The sequence below is a fragment of the Pinus tabuliformis genome, chromosome 1_2, assembly GCF_031772625.1.
Source record: "Pinus tabuliformis cultivar Carrire ecotype Pingquan chromosome 1_2, CPIR1, whole genome shotgun sequence".
Taxonomy (NCBI): Eukaryota; Viridiplantae; Streptophyta; class Pinopsida; order Pinales; family Pinaceae; genus Pinus; species Pinus tabuliformis.
The window spans coordinates 1,336,327,826-1,336,347,843 of NC_142298.1; the positions used below are offsets into that span (position 1 = coordinate 1,336,327,826).

General features: G+C 40.4%; 1 pseudogene; it reads left to right on the plus strand.

The window, feature by feature from the left end:
• Nucleotides 1-1,247: 1,247 nt before the first annotated feature.
• LOC149211136 (kinesin-like protein KIN-4A) overlaps nt 1,248-20,018 on the plus strand; it is a 47,259-nt pseudogene continuing 28,488 nt past the window's right edge.

Here is a 20,018-nt window from a genome sequence, read left to right on the forward strand (position 1 = left end):
TAAGGATATGGAGCTGATTCCTTTGGCTGGCAATCTGGCTTCATGAATGTCTCTGTAATCATTTCCATCTTGGTAGCAAGTAACCAAGAGGTCTCTTGCAGCAAACTGTTTATGGACAACGGCAATAGCGTGTGATTCGTTCTGAAGTTCAGCATCTGGTTGATGGAGTCAGGAGTAGTGTAGAAAAGTATGCTTCCAGATGAAGACTTAACAGCTCTTTGACTCGGTTCATAATTTGCAGCACAGAGATGAATAATCTCAGGAAAAATATTCACAGAAGGGAGGAAATAATAGGGCAAATTAGACTGCCATATGCAATACCTGTCAGATTTGTCTAAAAAGTTGTTTCTCAGCTGGCAGTAAGTGCGTAGATGATTTCTTTTGGCAACAAAATCTTGAATCAGATAATCTGTATCGGCCAAAGGCATGGACTCCAGTTCTTTACTTGGTGGGTTTACGGGAGTGACATCCAGAGCAGATGGGGCAGCCATTATGCAATTCTTTGGAAGCTTGAGCTGAAAAAGTGCTAACACAGCAACTGGCTAACAGATTTGCGCGTGGTAACCAGCAGGAGTAGGCAAACTACACTCTAATGCAACAGTAACTGGACAGCTCAAAGCTTATGCTGTAAGGGACCAACTTTGTGGAGTTTTTTGGGTCGATTTCCCTTTTTCCCGTGAATTTCTCTGAAGTTAGAAGTTGTAAGGAACAATGCAGAGGAGCAAAGGGCAATTATGGTTTCAGTAGAGGCTTTAAACAGCGAAAATAGGGTGAAATAGGGCAATGTGGGACCGCTGCGGGATTTCTTGCTAGGGGTTGAGTTTTAAACAGGATTTCGCCCGTAAAATTGCAGATGGGCACCAGGTTTCTGAGATTTTTCTGGTGTAAAGGTTTACAGTGGGTTTAATAGAGTCTCAGGTGCAGCAAGGATACCAATTGGGCATTTTACAAGCTTACAGTCATGTGCAGTGGATAAACATGAAGAACAGGCGTGAAAAAGAGGAGAATATGGCAAATACCTGGTTTAGAACAGCGCCAAAGAGGACGAACTGGCGCTCAGGTAAACTATGAACCCGAATTGGAGGCCGCAGCAGCTTGCTTAGTTGCTTTGAAGCTTTGAGAGTGAACAAGTGAATGAAACAGGGGAGCCGAGCGTTCAAATGAGGCGATAAAATGAAAGGTAACGGTCGTTAGCGCGCTCTTTTATGCAAAAATTTGACATTCGGGCGCTTTGGCGCTTTTTCGGAATGACGTCAGCAGATGACGTGGCAATGCCCCAGAGGCAGGGCGGTAAGCGGTTTCTGGGCGCACCGCTTATGAACGTAAGTGGTTTTGGGAGGAGGGGCTCTGCCACACCCCAGAGCTCGACGCGTGGCGGGAGTACGACGGAAAAACCGCCGAACTCCCGGATGCTAAAGCTCTGGCGTGTTGGCGGCTTATATCACCCGCCCACCGTTGGATCGAGCGCGATGGGAGATCAACGGCTGGCGGGGAATTTAATACAGCAGAGGGTTATGAAAGGGGCCCGCGCGTTATTTATAATTGATTTATTTACACGGCGGGGGGGGGGGGGAACATTACCAAAGTGGGTTTTTTGGGTTAGACGGCGGGAGGGTCAATTTGAACGGTTAACCAAGTTTTTTAAACATTAAACCCTTAGGGATAACGACTGCGGGGAAAAAGGTGAGGGTTTTGGTAAGCAGGAGTTTTAGGCATGGGCTCTTAGTCCTAACCAGAGGTTAGACTAATCCCGGGGAAATAACGCAGAAGGGTTGACTATAGCCCCAGATGGGCTAATGTCTCCCACGACCATAATACTTAGCTATAATGCTAAAAGGGGGGGATATTTAATATATTTTTGAGTTTTTCATAAAATTGTTATAATAGTAGGGGAAGGGGAACATTTAGGGAGCTATGTTAATAAAGTTAGAAGTCAGTATGAATGGGATATGTAAAAAGAGGAATGGAAAACTAAGTTTAAGGAGTAAACTTAGATTTGAAAGCAGATGAGAATGCGAAATGATTTTACACAAGAAATGTGGCTTCTTTCCGAAGAAGAAGGTCACAACTTGACATGACTTGCTCAAGGGAGAAATGTAAGAAGGACTGTTTAGGCAGATCCTAAAGCCTTTAAGGGGATATTAGTAAGAAACCTTTTGAAAGGACTGAGGGAAGTTAGACATGCTTCCAAATTTCTGCCATTTGAGCCACTGCTTTGCTACCTTTGCCACTGATGAGATGAGTCTGCCTTGCAAGGGCAGAGCTGAAGATGACCTTATTTCTGCAACCCCAAGCTACCTACCCTCTTACAATGCCTAGAATTTTTTGTTACTTCAGGAAGGGTGCACTTAGGCTTGCAAACCTTGATTTCTTTTTTCTTTTGAACTGCCTTCCTATCTAAAAACTACCCTTATATCTGCCAGGGGCTCAGGTTAAACTGTTGAGTCCCCACGATTCTCTACTTATCTGCACATCTGCCAAGCTTAAACTGTTTGGCCAGATACCTTCTCTATATTCTGAAGCAAAAATTTAAACCTAGGGAAACCAAGCTTAGGCTGTTTGGCTTTCCCTTAACTGAGAAAACTTTCAAAAATGGAACCTTTGCAGCATAGAAAAGATGAGCATTTTTGGTACTTCCATTGTCAATCATGAAATATGAAACCTGTTGCAACAGGAGGCTAACATGTTCCTACGGAAAAAGTTGTATAACCTGAGGATGAAAGATGGAGACTCGATGACAAAGCATCTGGTCACATTTAATAATGTGGTAAGTTAGTTATTATTTGTTGATATTAAAATTCAGATGAAGATATGTGCATCAGTTTGTTGTGTTCTCTACCAGATTCGTGGGATAGTCTAGTTATTGCAATAGGTAGCAATACAACTGCCTTGCAGTTTGATGAAATAGTCTCATCCTTGCTGAAAGAGGAGATGAGACAGAAAAATATGGAAAACGAGAATGGTGATGCCTTGTCTATATGAGGATATTCCCAGAACATAAACAAAAATAAGTCATCGAGTGGGAGATCTAAATCAAGAGGGAGATCTAAATCACAAGGAAAACCTGTAAAGGTGGTTTGCTGGAAATGCGAAAAGGAAGGGCACTAAAAAAGGTACTGTCAATCTAAAGCTCATGATAAAGGAAAGGGATCTAATGATGCTCCTTCTGCAGAGGCGAAAACCACCTCAGATGAAGGTGGGGATGTATACTTGGCTTCTTCAACTACACATGTAGATCATGAGGCATGGTTGATTGACTCAGGTGCATCCTTTCACTTCACTCCCCATAGAGAGTGGTTCTACGAGTATGAGAAATATGATGGTGGCGATATCTTCTTCGGGGATGACAGGAAGGCTGGAATCGTTGGTTGCAGAAAAGTAAAGTTGAAGTTGCAAGGTGGAAGGGTTAGAACACTTCCGGGTGTTCTGCATATTCCTGCATTAGCAAGAAATCTAATTTCTGTAAGCAAGTTGGATGATGCAGGTGTAAAAATAGTGTTCAATAAGGATACCTGCAAGATGGTTCGGGGGGCACTGGTATTGATGCGGGGAGTTCGAATTGGAACTTTGTACAAGCTGCAAGGTAGCACTGTTGTTGATGGGTGCCACAGTTCCATGGTTCCTGAAAGTGGAGCAGAAAATCTAGTGGTCTCTGGAGAGAATACCATGTTGTGGCATCAAAGGTTGGACATATTGGAGAGAAGGGCCTTCAAATATTTCATGGTAAAGGTATGGTAGAAGGTATGAGTAATAGCTCTCTGGATTTTGATTTTTGTGAAAATTGTGTATATGGGAAGCAAAATCGAGTGAGTTTCCCCTCTGGTGGTAAGAGGGTGAAACAAATATTAGAGCTTGTGCAAAGTGATGTGTTTGGACCTGTGAAGGTTCCATCACTGGATAAGTCTGTGTACTATGTATCATTTATAGATGACTTCTCAAGGAATATATGGATATATTTCCTTAAGAAGAAATCTGAAGTCTTTGATAGGTTTAAAAAATTTAAGGCTCTGGTGGAAAACCAGACAGAGAAGAAGATAAAGGTGTCGAGGACAAATAATGGTGGAGAGTTTTGCAGTAAGGAATTTGAATAATTCTGTAAGAAGTGTGGTATAGCACAGTAGAAGACTACTCCATATGCACCTCAGCAAAATGGAGTTACAGAAGAATGAACAAGACGTTGATGGAAAGGGCAAGAAGCATGCTCAGTGGTGTCGGGTTAGGACAGGAATTATGGGCAGAGGCGGTGGAGACAGCATGTTACCTGGTCAACAGATCACCTTCAACAGCGTTGGAGGATAAGACTCCATAAGAGGTATGGACTGGTAAGAAACCCTCTCTTTCACATCTGAGGGTATTTGGATGTGATGCATATGTACATGTTCCAAAGGAGAAATGAACCAAGTTGGAAAGTAAATCTGAAAAGTGCATCTTTATTAAGTATAAGGATGGTTTAAAGGGTTATAAGCTTTGGAACCTAGTAACAAGGAAGGTTGTGTACAACCGAGATGTGGTGTTCAAAGAGGTGAAAGACGTTATTAAACATGAAGTCCAACCAAAGGAACCTGAGAAGATAGAGTTTGAGCTAAAGGAGGATGAATCGGACTCTACAGTAGAGGAGGAATCAGAAGATGAAGAGCCACAAACTCCGGATTTGAGAAGATCAATTCGAGAAAAAAGGCAGCCAGAAAGGTAAAGTCCATCTACTTTCTATTCAAATTTTGCTTTATCTATTATGTTCGGTGTGGAGCCTGATTATCTTCTCTATTCAAAGATTTCAGCCGGATGTATACCCCAGGTAGATTGTACAACCCTCCACGTGGGGGGGTGTGGGGGGGACTTGTCCCCCCCATGGGGGTTTAAGGGGGGGGGGGGGGGGGGGGGGGTCTAGGAGCCAGCAGTCCCCTGGCGGGAGTTCGGGGGCCAAGTCACCCCTGCGAGGGTTCAAGGGGGTTGATCCACCCCGGGTGGGGGGTCCGAGGGCCAGCGGTCCCCCGACGGGGGTTCGGGGGCAGTGCCCACGAAGCTAAAAATAGATGTAAAATTTCCTTGTAAAAGTCTAGTAATTTCTAGTCAATCTGTGCCATTCATTAGGCGGATGATCTGACGGTAGAAGTTATGTTTAATTTAGGGTTTTTTGCCCTATAAGGCAACCCCTCACTATATATGAGGGAATTGTATTGCATCTATGTATATTTGTATTCTAAGTGAGAAAGAGAGAGGAGATTGAGAGCGAAGAGGGTGTTACAGTGGATCTGTTGTAGGTTGTATCTCTTTGGTTTGATGGATAATATAATAAAAGAAGGACTGGCTATCTCTCCTTGGACGTAGCCCAAACTGGGTGAATCACGTATATCTGTGTCTCTCTTGTTTTATGTGTTTTCTGTGTTTATATTTCTGCAATATTTTATGTGTTCCATTGCTTTTTAATATATAATTTTCTAACATATTACTGATGATGATCCCAGAACTGTGAAGGAAGCAGTAGATTCATAGGATGGAAAACTCTAGAAAGAGGCCATGGTTGATGAAATGGCATCTTTGCACAAAAATGAGGCTTGGGATCTAGTGGAGTTTCCGGCTGGAAGGAAACCCATTGGAAGCAAATGGGTGTCCAAGAAGAAAACAGATGTAGAAGGAAAGGTGGAGAAATACAAAGCTCGGTTAGTAGCAAAAGGTTATTCCCAGGTGCCGAGAATTGATTTTGGTGATATTTTTTCTCCTGTTGCCAAGGTAACTTCTATTAGATTACTTTTATCTGTTGTTGTTGCTTTTGATTTTGAGGTAGAACAGATGGATGTGAAAACAACATTTCTTCAAGGGGATCTAGAAGAGGAGATCTACATGAAGCAACCTGAAGGCTTTGCAGTGAAGGGTAAGAAAGAACTGGTATGCAAGTTAAAGAAGCCTCTGTATGGGTTAAAACAGTCACCAAGGATGTGGTATCAGAAATTTGATACATTTATACGAGGACTTGGCTTCACTAAAAGCAAAGCAAATCACTATGTGTATTTTAAATTAATTGGTGACCGTGTTATTTATCTAGTCTTGTATGTCGATGATATGTTGCTGGTTGGAAATGACAAAGAAATTATCTAGGATTTGAAGACCCATTCTTCCTCCAAATTCCACATGAAATATCTTGGTGCTGCAAACTATATTTTGGGCATGGAAATTAAAATAGATTAGACAAAGAGGAAGCTTTGGTTAAACCAGAGGAAGTATGTCGAGACAATATTGCAGAGGTTTGATATGTACGATAGTAAACTGGCGAAGGTTCCTATTCCTTTAGGTGTAAAGTTATCTGTTGAACAGTGACCCAAGACACAAGAAGAGGAAGAGGACATGTCCCGTGTTTCATATGCAAGTGTAGTTGGTAGCCTGATGTATGCGATGGTCTGTACTAGACCAGACATTGCACATGCAGTGGGAGTATTGAGCAGGTTTATGTCAAAACCAGGAAAGGAGCACTAGACAGTGGTGAAGCAGGTTTTCAGATATTTGCATGGCACTAGTGTTTATGGTTTGTGCTACCAAGGAAGACAAGGATTGGACAGAGTGTTGGATATTCATGGCTTTGTTGATGCAGACTGGGTTGGAGATCTAGATCAGAGAATAACTACAAGTGGGTATGTGTTTAACCTATTTGGAGGTGTAGTCATTTGGATGAGTAAGAAACGATCTGTAGTGTCACTATCAACTACAGAGGCAGAATACATGGCAGCCACTCATGCAAGCAAGGAAGCAGTTTGGTTGCAGAGATTGTGTTCGAGTATGGGGTTAGTACAGGGAGTTATAAGGATAGATTGTGACAACCAAAGTGCAATTTTCTTGGCAAAGAACCCTGCATACCATTCAAAGACAAAGCACATTGATGTTCAGTATCACTTTGTGAGGGATATGATAGAAGAAAAAAAGGTGTTGTTGGTAAAAGTGGACACTTTGAAGAATACTGCAGATGCATTGACAAAATTTGTGAGCTCTAAGAAGTTCTCTTGGTGTAGAGAAAAAATGGGTGTTGCGGGGCTGGATAAATGACTATGCTCTCTTGTGGCCCCCTGTGGAAAGAAAACAACAAGTGGGTGAATGTTGGGTTGTGTTGTATTCTTTCCACGACTAGCCCACGTAGTTAACCGGGGGGTTAGAAGGGGGCCGGAGCCCCCCCCCCCCCCCTTTCGTTGCGCCGATTGCGTAGCAGGGGGAGTCACAGGGGATTTTATGGGTGTAGGTAACCCCACTCTATTGGGTCCAGGGCAATGCCCTGGAAAATTTTGTTTTTGGACCCTATATTAGGCTGGCCAGACCTACCTATTGTTTTGTCCATGATTTTCGCACATGGTTTTGGACGCGATGGTTTTTGGTCCATGGTTTTGGATGCGATGGTTTTTGGTCCATGGTATTGGATGCTTTAGCATGTATAAATATGTATTGTAACATTGAAAGGAACATAATGAAAAATCAAGCTGGTAGTCCCGGTTTTGGGATCTAGGGGAAAATCTCTATGTATATGTGTTTTATGTGTTATGCTCTCGCATTGTTTATTTTTTGTGTTTTAGAATTCGTATGCAAGTAAATTTTGTACGGGGTTAAAACTTACAATAGTTTCCGTAGCATAGGCTCCCGAAAATTGCAACAGTCTTGTAAGGTTCTCAAATGGGTCCATGGGTGAATCTTTCCATAAATGTCCATTGGTTCATTGTCGGGAGTCGTAATAGTTGCAACATCTAAATTTCTTTTCTTCCTCTACCTTTTTATGAAATCTTATGGGTAAGGCTATAAAACACATCTAATGGAGGAATTTCCTCAATTCTCAAAATAATTTCAGAAGTGGGGATGGCAGGAATGAGTTCTACATCCTGATTGCCTACAATTTTCTACACTGTAATTTCTTGAGTTGAGTTGTGTTGTGGAGTCTGTATCTCATATCTTTGTTCCTCTGTATGGAGCTTCTTATTAAAATGCTCCCATTCTTTTTCTAAATCAACAACTGGGGGTTTCGCCGACTGAGTGGAAGTAGAGGGAAGTTTAGCCTGTTTCTTTTCCGAGGTTTGTTCGCCTGCTTTTTCTGTGGTTCTGGTTGTGTCCCTTTTGGACTCTCTATTTTTATTGCCCCAATTTTGATATTGTAGTTATGAGTGCTCTGACTCACGAGTAGATTTTTCCTAGGACTCTGCTTCAAAATTTTCTTTGGAATTTCCTCTAGAGCTTTCATCTAAGCTTACACTAGGAGTTGGCTCCCTTATTGGTTCAATCTGTAGCGGGTCCAATGGGACCTATAATAAGCTCCTTTCCCTATATTCACGAAAGGCTTCAAGATCATCTGGGGAAAAAAGTAGTGATTCCAAATGCGTCAATTCTGAAAACGTCTCTTTTTGTAGGAAGAGGTCCTCGAAGGCATCTTCCTCATGGGTAAATGGTTTCACTTTCACCATATTAGTGAAGTCTTTGGCGGTGCCATTTGGGTCATATTGTCCTCCTAGGAATGTAGTCAATTTTAGAGATTTCATAATCTCTACTGCCTTGCATGCATGTCCAAAATCGTGTAGTGAAAACACACCACATTGCAATGGAAATGTAGGCCAAATGGCATTTTTCTGTTCCTCCAATCCTTTGCTCAGCCCACCTTCCCCTCATGTTTGGTAGGCTATCTCCCTTGCCATTTACTTATCAGGGACATAGTATGGGAGGACATGCGGTAAAGTAATGCTCTAGAAACTCTTATATATGTAAATGTCTCCTCCCCAAACCATCTAGCTATAGGTAGGATATCTATTTCAGCTTCTCTAGAAAATCTAGGGGCATTCCTATTGTAGACTTGTTTATGAATAGGCAGCATAACTCCTTGACAAATTTTGTAAAAATGGAGGCAAAACTGAGATTCCCACATACTTTTATGATGTATATGGATAGGAAGTGGGTCTTGGACAGTCCACTTCCATCCCATGATAGGAAATTTGGAACCAAAACAGATAGCATCCATTATATAGGCACTCATGAAAAATGGAGGGTAAACCCTAGATACTCCTCTTTCTCCTATACTCCATTATGGCTCTCTCCAAATTATCAGACAAAATTTGGCCCAATTCATTATTGTTGCATTTACGGCTGCATCTATTAATGGTAGCCATTCTAGGGAAAATTTAGTACTATCGGACTTGTCAAACATTCTACATAGCATGGCTACTGCTAAACTATGAGGGGGAGGATATATGTTGTAGAATACATGCCCGTCTTATCCTTTTTGATCTTGCCTTCATTTTCAGTCCAAGTTCGTGTGACATCTGTTGGGTCTTCATTCTCGTTAGCGAAATTCTCAAGGAATTGTTTATTGTAGAGATTTTGTGGCTCTGGTAGATTGTACATAAGTCGCAGACTATCCGATGAAAAGGATCCCATAACCTCCTACCTTCTATTCTTGAATTCTCTGTCCGAGGTGTCTACCTGATCGATTATCCACTTAACCATATCTGTATATGGAATTATCTTCGGCCTTGTGGCTATGCGGTGCGGAAATGAGCATGTTGTCTCGAAGAAGGAAGCGTCGGAGGAAATATGACCATCGGATGTGGCCTTTGTTACCATAGGTATTGATTTCTCTTCTTCTAATAAGTGGTACATGGCCTCCCATGTTGAGGTTCCTCCGTCTTTGCTAAATGTATTGTCAAAGAACAGAGGGAACATTTTTTATTTTTCAAACGCGGCTGCCTTTCCCCTCTTTTCCATTGCTCCTAACAACTCTTGTTGTGGATTGTTCCTAAAAATGGAGTGAAGCAAAAGCTATTGGATAGACACAATTAAAAATGAACATAAAAATGAATGATACATATTACTTTGAAAAGGTGGTAAGAAAGAAGTTTTTATTAAACGCAAGTGAGAAGATATCGTATCACATCGAACAACTTTTCAAACGTAATTGCCATTAACCTATACTAAATGCCCACTAATGGTTCCTTATCCCTAGCTTTAATTCTCATTAATGTTTTTCATCGTAGGTCAGGAAAGAAACTTATTAGGGTGGCTAGATTTTTATCTTGGATAATGTCGATTTTATTTGCAATGCAATATCGCAGATCGCATTATCGCATTTCATGTGTGTGCTTTTTTTCCCATTCCTTTGGTTTCTGCGAAATGCGATATGCGAGGCATTCTTTATTAGTTTTCAAAGCATAGCTTATTTGATAGGGTTTTCTTTGTAAATCCCTTTTTCGTTGTGCAGCGGACTTGAGTGTTTTTATAACATAGTTGGAAATCGGGTCCGGGGTCCCATCGCATTTCGCAATATCGCAAGGTTGATAAGTTTTTGGATCTTTCTTAAGGGTTTCCAATGCGATGCAATAAGGGTGAACATGTCATCGCAATATCACATATCGCATGGTTAAAGATACTTTGTGAGGGTGTGTTCTTTACAAGTGGCGATATGTGATGCGGGCCTTACTTTAATAAGAAACGTTTTAGGACTTAGTTCAAATGAAAAGTCTAATAGTTTCAAGGTTAAGCGTAGTAATCCCTTTTGATCGCTTTTTTCGTGGGTTTTGGTCATTAACAGGGATTTTGAGACGCTTGATCATGTGATATGCGAAAAGGCAAGCATTTGCTAGTTTTTCAAAGGGTTTGAGCATGATATCTTGCTTTATTCCAAAAATAACAAGAAAATGCCTAAATGTTAAATTTATTTTCTGGAAGGGATGTTTAAGGGTCCCCATTTATTAATATAATATTAGCTATTATGTTAACAAATGGGGGGGTTGTTGAATAGCACAACAATTGGCGATTCTCTTGAAGAACCAGTTATCTCTAATAGTTTTTTTGAAATTTCTAAAGAAAACTTCCAAAATAAAGGTAGTTTACAAAAATAAAAATACATGAAATATAAGATAAGTAACACTACTCTGAATCATAAAAACAACATCTACCTAATTATCATTCTTTTGATCATTCTTTTCAATATGAAATTTGCTTTGTCTACATCAGTCATTACTTGGTTTTAAAGATGAAAACAAGGGGACTCTCACAAGTCAGCTTTTAGGTGTACTCAGTTATCATAGGTAGAGCCTCTACTGCCAGCAGGCGTCTATAGCCTCAACATGGTTACCTTTTAACCAGCAATGATTCAGTATCCCATATAGATAAGAATGCAATCCTTAAAGATAAGTTCAGATTTATATACTTGTTTTTCTAAATATCTTTTCTTTAAAGTTTTCATTTTACTCCTTAAAGGCCATTGTCTTGATTTGGTGACCAAAATTGACAATGCCATTCACTGGTTGTAACTTGACTGAACAAGTTGGCTCTTGATGAGACCCCTTGTCTTTTGATTGATGGAATCTCAAGCCATTACCCTGTTTTGATATGCAGTATTGGTAATGTCAGCTAGTTATTTCCCTATGATCATGGTAAGTTGGCTCTTGATGAGACCTCTTATCCATTAATTTTAAGCATATTTTAGAATTACATTCTGAGTATGAAATCTTACTAGATGGGGAGAATCATTGACTCCTTAAGAGTTTCTGAATGACAATTGTAGAGTTGAAGATACTTTTCTGTAGAGAAACTTTGCTTTGTTGAAGATATTTTTCTTGACTAATGGTAGAGAAAAGGTTTCTTTATAAAGTTGAGGTTTAGCAAAAGACAAATAATTTCGGGTGAAAATCATATTTTTAACCATCTCTAGTTATACAAGCGAAAAGTCAAAATATAAAAGAGACTATTAATTGTAAAGTCAAAAGTAAATGCTACTCAACTTTTATTTTTTTTAAAGTAAAGTCAATAATATACAAGGAATAGAAGAGGTGATCTTCTATGAAAAATATTTCTTAAGGATCTGCCCATTAACAAGTAGAGATTCTCTCTTTCCTGATAAATCTTGTAATAAAAAGGTTGATGGGCCTATATGTTCTCCAATCTAAAGCGGGCCAAGCCACATTCGAAGGAACTTGGTATGCTTACACTTTTCCTCGTGTGCTTTATCTCATTTCAATACCAAGTCTCTGAGCTGAAACGATTTTGTACTTACAGAATTTGCATCAAAGGAAGCTTTGAATAACTGTTGATGATGTGTGTGTGTGTAATTTTGGCCTTTTCCTTTCTTCTTCTAGCTTAAGGATTTGTAATTGTCTCACTTTCATTGAAGCGTAAGGAGTTTCTTCAATAAATTGAACTAGGGCTAGCGAGGGAATAGCTACATTTGTTGGGAGGACAACTTCTTTCCCATAGACCAAACTAAAAGGAGAAGTGCCTATGGAGGTCTTTTGTGTTATTCGATCTGTCCATAGAGCAAATATTAAAGACTTATGCCAGTTTTTTTTACTTTGATCAGCAATTCGTTTAATAATCCTTATGAGATTTTTGTTTTTAGATTCGGCTAAGACATTTCCTTGAGGATAATAGTTAGCAGAGTATTTAAGTTTAAAACCTATTTTAAGAGTAAAGTATGTCATAGCATTGCCTGAAAAGTAAGATGTGTTATCAAACATAAGGGTAGATGGCAGACCAAATCTGGCAATAATAAATTGATCGATGAATTCAATAATGTTTTCATAATTGGCTACTTCCAGCGAAATTGCTTCCACCCATTTCGTGAAGTAATCAGTTGTTGTAATAATGTATTTATGCTGCTTAGAGGAGCGAGGAACGATCTCACCTATTATTTCCTGTCCCCATTGTTCAAATGGAGGTTCAATGTTGACTAGTTGCAATGGTAATGCAGGTTTCCTCTGTTTTCCAGTGGCTGTTTGACAAACTTTACATTTCCTTGCATAATTGTGTGCATCCCTAAATAAGGTTGGCCAATAGTAGCCAGCACGCAGGATTTTATGTGTAGTTGTATCCCCTCCAAAATGTCCACCAACTAGTCCATCATGGAGTTCCTGCAAAACCTTTTCTGCCTCAGATTTTTCAAGACATCTAAGAAAAACATAATCATAATTTATTCTAAATAACACATTATTGATGATTTGGTATTGTCTAGCTTTTAGCCTCAAATCCCTTTTTCTTTGGTAACTTAGTTGTGGAGGGGCATACCCATTTCTTAAATAAAAGATGATATCAGCATATCTGGATTCAGTGTCATTAAGGATTACCTCATATACTTATATATCATCACCTGAATCTTGTAGCACTGATAAGTTGGATGCTCCTGCTAACATTCTGCAAAAACCTTGACCTTTTACAATTTTAGCTGGTCTGATTTCAATGTCATATTCTTGCAATGTCGTTACCCAATTTGCCCTCTTCTCACCTACATCCCTTTGTATTAATAGATTTCTCACTGCTAAGAATGGTACTACTACCATTGTGTGGGTTTTGAGGAGGAAGGGTCTGGAATGCTTTATGGATTTGAAAACAGCAAAGGCTTGTTTTTAAACATCTGAATAGTTCAATTCAGCCCCTTGTAAATTGGAGCTAAAGAAAGTAATTGGTGCTTCAGATTTATCATCATTGACCTGTGTTAATATAGTTGCATATTATTTCTCAGAAGCAAAAGTATATAGAATGAAATGATTAGAAAAAATTGGAGTTGCAAAATGGGAGCATTTATGATCGCTTGTTTAATCAAATCAAAGGCTTCATGCTCTATGTGTCCCCATTTAAAAAGAGAATTCTTCTTAATCATGGATTGAAGAGGTAAAAAAATTCATGAAAAGTCAGGGACAAATCTTTTGACAAAATTTATTTGACCTAAGAAAGATTGCATAGACTTTTTGTTATGAGGTAAAGGAATTTAAGAAATTTCTCTTATTCTATCAGGGTCAATGTGAATCCCTTCTTTGGATACAATGAATCCAAGGAGTTTTCCTTCACTTAATGCAAAGAAATATTTCTTAGGATTAAGAGAAATTTCATACCTTTGAAAACGCTCAAAGATTTGTTTTAAATCTCTCAGATGATTACTATGCTTTTTGGAGTATACAGTTATATTATCTAAATAGATTACCATTGATTTATTTACCAAACCTTTGAAAGCTATGCCCATGTCTCTTTGAAACGTTGCACCACCATTGATTAATCCAAATGGCATCTTTTGATAGGCATAGATGCCCCATTTGGTTCTAAATGTAGTCTTTAGCTGGTCATCTGGATGTACTAGAATCTGATTATAACCTGAAAATCCATCCAAGAAAGACATTAGTTCTAAGCCTGCAACTGATTGCAATATCTGTTCCATAGGAGGCAATGGAAAGTTGTCCTTTTGACAAGATTTGTTGAGATTGCAGAAGTCTATACATATTCGAATATCACCATTATTTTTCCTGACTGGGACAAGGTTGGAGAACCACCTGGAATGTTTGACCGGGAAAATAATCTTGGCTTTCAGCAGTTTATTCAATCCAAGAAAGACATTAGTTCTGAGCCTGCAACTGATTGCAATATGTGTTCCATAGGAGGCAATGGAAAGTTGTCCTTTTGACAAGATTTGTTGAGATTGCGGAAGTCTATACATATTCGAATATCACCATTATTTTTCCTAACTGGGACAAGGTTGGAGACCCACCTGGAATGTCTGACCGGGAAAATAATCTTGGCTTTCAGCAGTTTATTCAATTCAAATTTAATCTGATTTTCTAAATTGGGATGAATCTTTCTCAATTTCTGTTGCACAGGTTTTTCATCAGATGTCATGGGGATGGTATGTTGAATTATAGAAGTGTCGTATGTTTTAAGATCTTCATAGTTCCAAGAAAAGACATTCTTATATTTCTTCAACAAATGTATGAAGGCTGATTTTTCATCTGATGTAAGACCAAGACCTAGATTGATATTTTGAGGTTTAAGGTCAGTTCCAATAGTAACTAATTCAAACTTCAAATATGAACTCTGAAGTTTTGAGTTGGTCAGTCTTTTGAATCTGTCCTTAAGGTTATATAAATCTTCCAGTTTAACAACAGACTTAGGTATAGCATTCACTGTTGCTTCTTGCTTAAGCTATCCATCATGTTGATCTTCATCAATTATCTGGTCATCATAAGAACCTTCTAACGTCAAAAATATTATGATATCCATATCATTATTAAAGACTCGCCAATTGGTGACATTGTCGAGAATAGAAGGCCTAAAAATAAATTCAATAGAAAAGCGATCGGGACTGTAATCTTTTGGTGGAATGAGCTTGGAGGCCACATTAGCCAAAATATCAGCACTTGTGTTTTCGAGTGTTAAGTTATGGTATGTTCTATGCTTATAACAGTTTACTTCTTTTTCTTATTATATTCCACCAATTAGCAATCACATGTACATAAAGTAAAGTGCAGATAGAACGTTAAACGATCGACAGAAAACAAGCCAAGACAAGAGACACAAGATGTGGCGGCTAGCCAGGGACAAACCCCACAATGTGTGGGGAAACCCTTTGATCAAATCTTCTTTTATCTTCAATAATTCAGCAGAGAGAAATAGTACAATAAATCTGATTCATATCAGCAGTAGCAAACCCTAGATCAGTAGCATCAGCATTAGCGGCTTCATTATCAAACTAGGGCAGACCATATCTCACAAATCGACAGTCGGATTGACTTCATTCCACCACCAAAAGTTTCAGCTTCTAGAGGAGGTTCAGATGAACCTACAGTGCAGTTCAGATGAGGAGAACTTCTAGGCCACGCAAGTCAATCTTTACTTCTGCAGTTGCAGCTTCAGTTTCAGCAGTTTACGGCTTCAAACTAGGGCAGTCGATATCTTGCAAACCGTTCGTCGGATTGACTTCATTCCACCACCAAAATATGTGGCTTTCAAAGGAGGTTCAGATGAACCTACAGTGTAGTTCCAAAGAGGAGATCTTCTAGGCCACGCAAGTCAATCTTTACTTCTGCAGTTACAGCTTCAGTTTCAGCAGTTTCCGGCTTCAAACTAGGGCAGTCGATATCTTGCAAATCGTTCGTCGGATTGACTTCATTCCACCACCAAAAGATGCGGCTTTCAAAGGAGGTTCAGATGAACCTACAGCGCAGTTCCAAAGAGGAGATATTCTAGGCCACGCAAGTCAATCTTTACTTCTGCAGTTGCAGCTTCAGTTTCAGCAGTTTCCGGCTTCAAACTAGGGCAGTCGATATCTTGCAAACCGTTCATCGGATTGACTTCATTCCACCACCAAAAGATGCGGCTTTCAAAGGAGGTTTAGATGAACCTACAGCGCAGTTCCAAAGAGGAGATCTTCTAGGCCATGCAAGTCAATCTTTACTTCTGCAGTTGCAGCTTCAGATTCAACAGCTTCCGGCTTCACATGTGTGAGAGAGAGAGACCCATTTCAGCGCGGTAGAGAAGAGACTCATATCTACGCAGTAGAGAGAGAGAGATGTGATGAGATGAGTGAGTCCAAATGAGGAAAAGTCCTCTTATATTTATACACAACGTTGGTGGGTGAATAGATGCCACTGTTGGGCTTCTGAGCCTACATGAGTTGTAGGTCGGCTTGATAATAATTCCATAATCAAAATAAATTCATATCTCCATGAATACTTATCGGAATTGGATGATATTTATATCAATCCTACACCTCTCGATGAGAGGAATCTAATAAAAATATTATTAGCCATGAATAAGATGACCCACATGAAGTTTTGCCCTGGGTGCCAATTTTAACACTCCCTCTCAACCATGGAGAACTTCATCTGCAATCTGTCTATCGGTCGTTACTATTCATCCATCAAATGCACTGCCTTGTACAGCCTGACCCTTGCCCTGCTCTGCTCTATTTTGCCTGTTCTGCTTTGCCTTGTTCTGCCCTGCACTGATCTATACTTATTTGTTCTGTTCTGCTCTGCTCTTGCATTGTTCTGTTCTACTCTGCTTTTGTCCGAATTATGAAGAAGAAGAAATGATTGAGGATGTATCATACTGACTCAAAGTCAGTCTCAGAGTATGTACCACTGGTCCCAGACCAGTCTCAACCAACCCAAATTCAGCGTCATAGTGAGTACAACTCTAATGGTCCCAGACCAATATCATCCTCCACTGACTCAAAGTCAGTCTCAGAGTATGTACCATTGATCCCAGACCAGTCTCAACCGACCCGAAGTCAGCGTCATAGTATGGTACAACTCCTACCACTGGTCCCAGACCAGTATCATTGATCCCAGATCAATGGAGGTCATCCTAGCGTAGGGAGTACGGTAGTTACAACGATGCGTCCATTGGTACTACTATGGTCCATAACTTCATTTCCCTGCTCATTGATCAGATGAGAGGTACTTCCCATGAGTCCCAGACTGCATGGGTAGGATGCCTCGACAGGAGAACTAATCAATCCTGTCCTCGCAGGAGAACACATAAATCCTGCTACAATTGCCATGGAGAACACATCAATCCAAGCCTCACCGGAGAACACATCAATCCTGCTACAATTGCCATGGAGAACACATCAATCCAGGCCGCCATGGAGAACACATCAATCCAGGCCTCACAGGAGAACTAATCATCCTGCTACACAGGAGAGCGAATCATCCTGTTCCACAAGAGAGCGAATCATCTTGTCCCACAAGAGAGCAAATCATCTTGTTCCAGTGTGCACCACCAGGGGAGAGTGAGTCACCTTGTGGTCATATGTTGCTCCAATAGGAACCGCAAGCCCTCAGAGCTCCCAGAGCTCAATGTATGCAACATGCAGGACCCTTGTACAAAGGTTTCTTTCCGACTCCAAGTCGTTTGGGAAAATCACAGATTAGATCTTTCCTCGGGGCTTTGACAAGGTGTGTCAACCTGTACATCATCTTAATGTGATGGAGCTTCCTTTCTCATCAACTTACCATATCCCAGATGATGTCTATCTACTGGAGCAATTGACGAATACGGGATTCCTCAATAATCGAATCCCACCTCTGGTTGTTACAGAGAATCACAGTGGTATCCAATGTAAATCCAAATAGCTCACTGAAGAGCTTTCGCAACCAGAGTGCCTCACACGAGGTTATGCGAGCAACAATATATCCTGCTTCGGTGGTGCTCAAAGCCACCGACTTCTGCTTCCTTCTCATCCAGGATATCGAAGCAGATCCCAAGGTGAAACAGTACCCGGAAGTGCTCTTACGATCCACCACACTGCCTGCGCAATCAACATCAGTATATCCAAGTAGTCTCACATCTCTGGCAGTGTATCTTAATCCATGAGAGATTGTTTCCTGAAGACATCTCAAAAGATTCTTGGCATCAATCCAGTGAGGCTCAACCAAATATGAGCTCACAATGCTAGTTGCAAAACATATGTTCGGATGGAGGTTCACCAAGAACATCAATGCGAATGAGTTTATGAAACTCAGAGGCATTTCCCAAATCTGGTTCGACATCACTACCATATAACTTTTAAAAGTTAAGATCCTCGAGGTAGTCATAGGCTTGCAGTCCATCATACCAAATCTTTCCAATATCTTTACCACATATTTTCCTTGAGATAGGAAAATTTCTCCTGGCTTTTGCCACACTTCAACTCCTAGGAAGTAATGCATCAGTCCTAGGTCTTTCATTTCAAATTCAGAGGCCAGCTCCCTCTTACATTTGAATGAGAGGGTCTGCACCTATTAGAAAGAGGTCATCCACATACAACACTAGTATGAGAGGCTTGTCATCTTCAACCTTAAAGTAAAGGTTAGGATCGGCTTCACTCCTAGTGAATCCCAGCTTCATCAAGTAGTTATCGATCCTCTCATACCATGCTCGGGGTGCTTGCTTCAGCCCACAGAGAGCCTTCTTCAACCTGCATACATGAGATTTTCAATCACAAATCTCAAATCCTTCAGGTTGCTCCACGTAGACCTCTTCTTTGATCAAACCGTGCAAGAACGCAGTCTTGACATCCATCTGATGTAGGTTCCATCCTTGTGAAGTCACAAGGGTTATGATCAAGTGGATGGTCGTATATCTGGCAACAGGTGCAAATATCATAGTCTATACCTTCCTTCTGGGATAAACCACGAGCAATAAAATGAACCTTATACTTTTCCATACTTCCATTTGCTGCATGCTTTATCTTGTAAAGCCATTTTGAAGTAACAATTGTCTTGTCCAGGGTCTAAGAACTACTTCCCAGACATCATTCTCCATAATAGACTCATATTCTATGGTCATAGCACCCTTCCATAGTTAATGCTTGACGACATCTGAGAATGATGAAGGCTCCTTTTGTATGATCGTGCTCATGATGGACAGGTATCCTTGATACCTGTTAAGTTTCTTAATTTGATGGAAGGTTCCTCAAGGTGCAGCATGTCCTTCAGAATCATCAAGTAACCCCTTAATCCATGAAGGCCTCTTCCTAGAAGAGGAAGGCTCATATGGAGGAGGATCAATCAGATCCATGGGTTCTTCTACATCAGGCATTGATTCATCATCCTTTTCTTTCGGTTCCCTGGTGTCGGCTTCTTGAGAGCTCCTCAAAGTCGGAAGATTGATCACCTTACTGAGAACCATATCTTCGTCAAAGGTGACATCATGACTAATTATGACTTCCCTTTGACCGGCTACATAGATTCTATAGCCTTTAGTATTTTCACCATAGCCCATGAAAATTCCCTTCTTTCCAGATGCTCCCAATTTATTTCTTTTCTCTTTCAGCACATGAAAGTATACAGGGCTTCCAAAAATTTTAAAATGAGAAACATCAAGTTTCTTACCGGTGAATTTTTCTTCAGGAGTCTTGGAACCCAATGCTTGATGAGGGCATCGATTTTGTACATATACGGCAGTGTTTGCAGCTTCAGCCCATAGAAACTTGGGAAGACTTTGATCATGTAGCATGGCCCGGACAGCTTCCATAATTGTGCGGTTCTTCCTTCCCACCACACCATTTTGCTCAGGAGTATGTGGTGTAGTAGTCTCCCTCTTAATGCCAACCTCAGGTATGCCTGAGTGAACCAACTATAATATATCGGAGGTCTTGCTTTGGCTTGAGGGGAATGGTCCCCTTTTGAGATTTCCTTTGGCACATCCCGGACATACACCTTCTTTCTCTACTTGGAATTCGGGCATCCCTGTTACCATCTGTCTTATATCGGGTAGAGCTTTGTAATGAAGGTGGGCAAACCTCCGATGCCAAA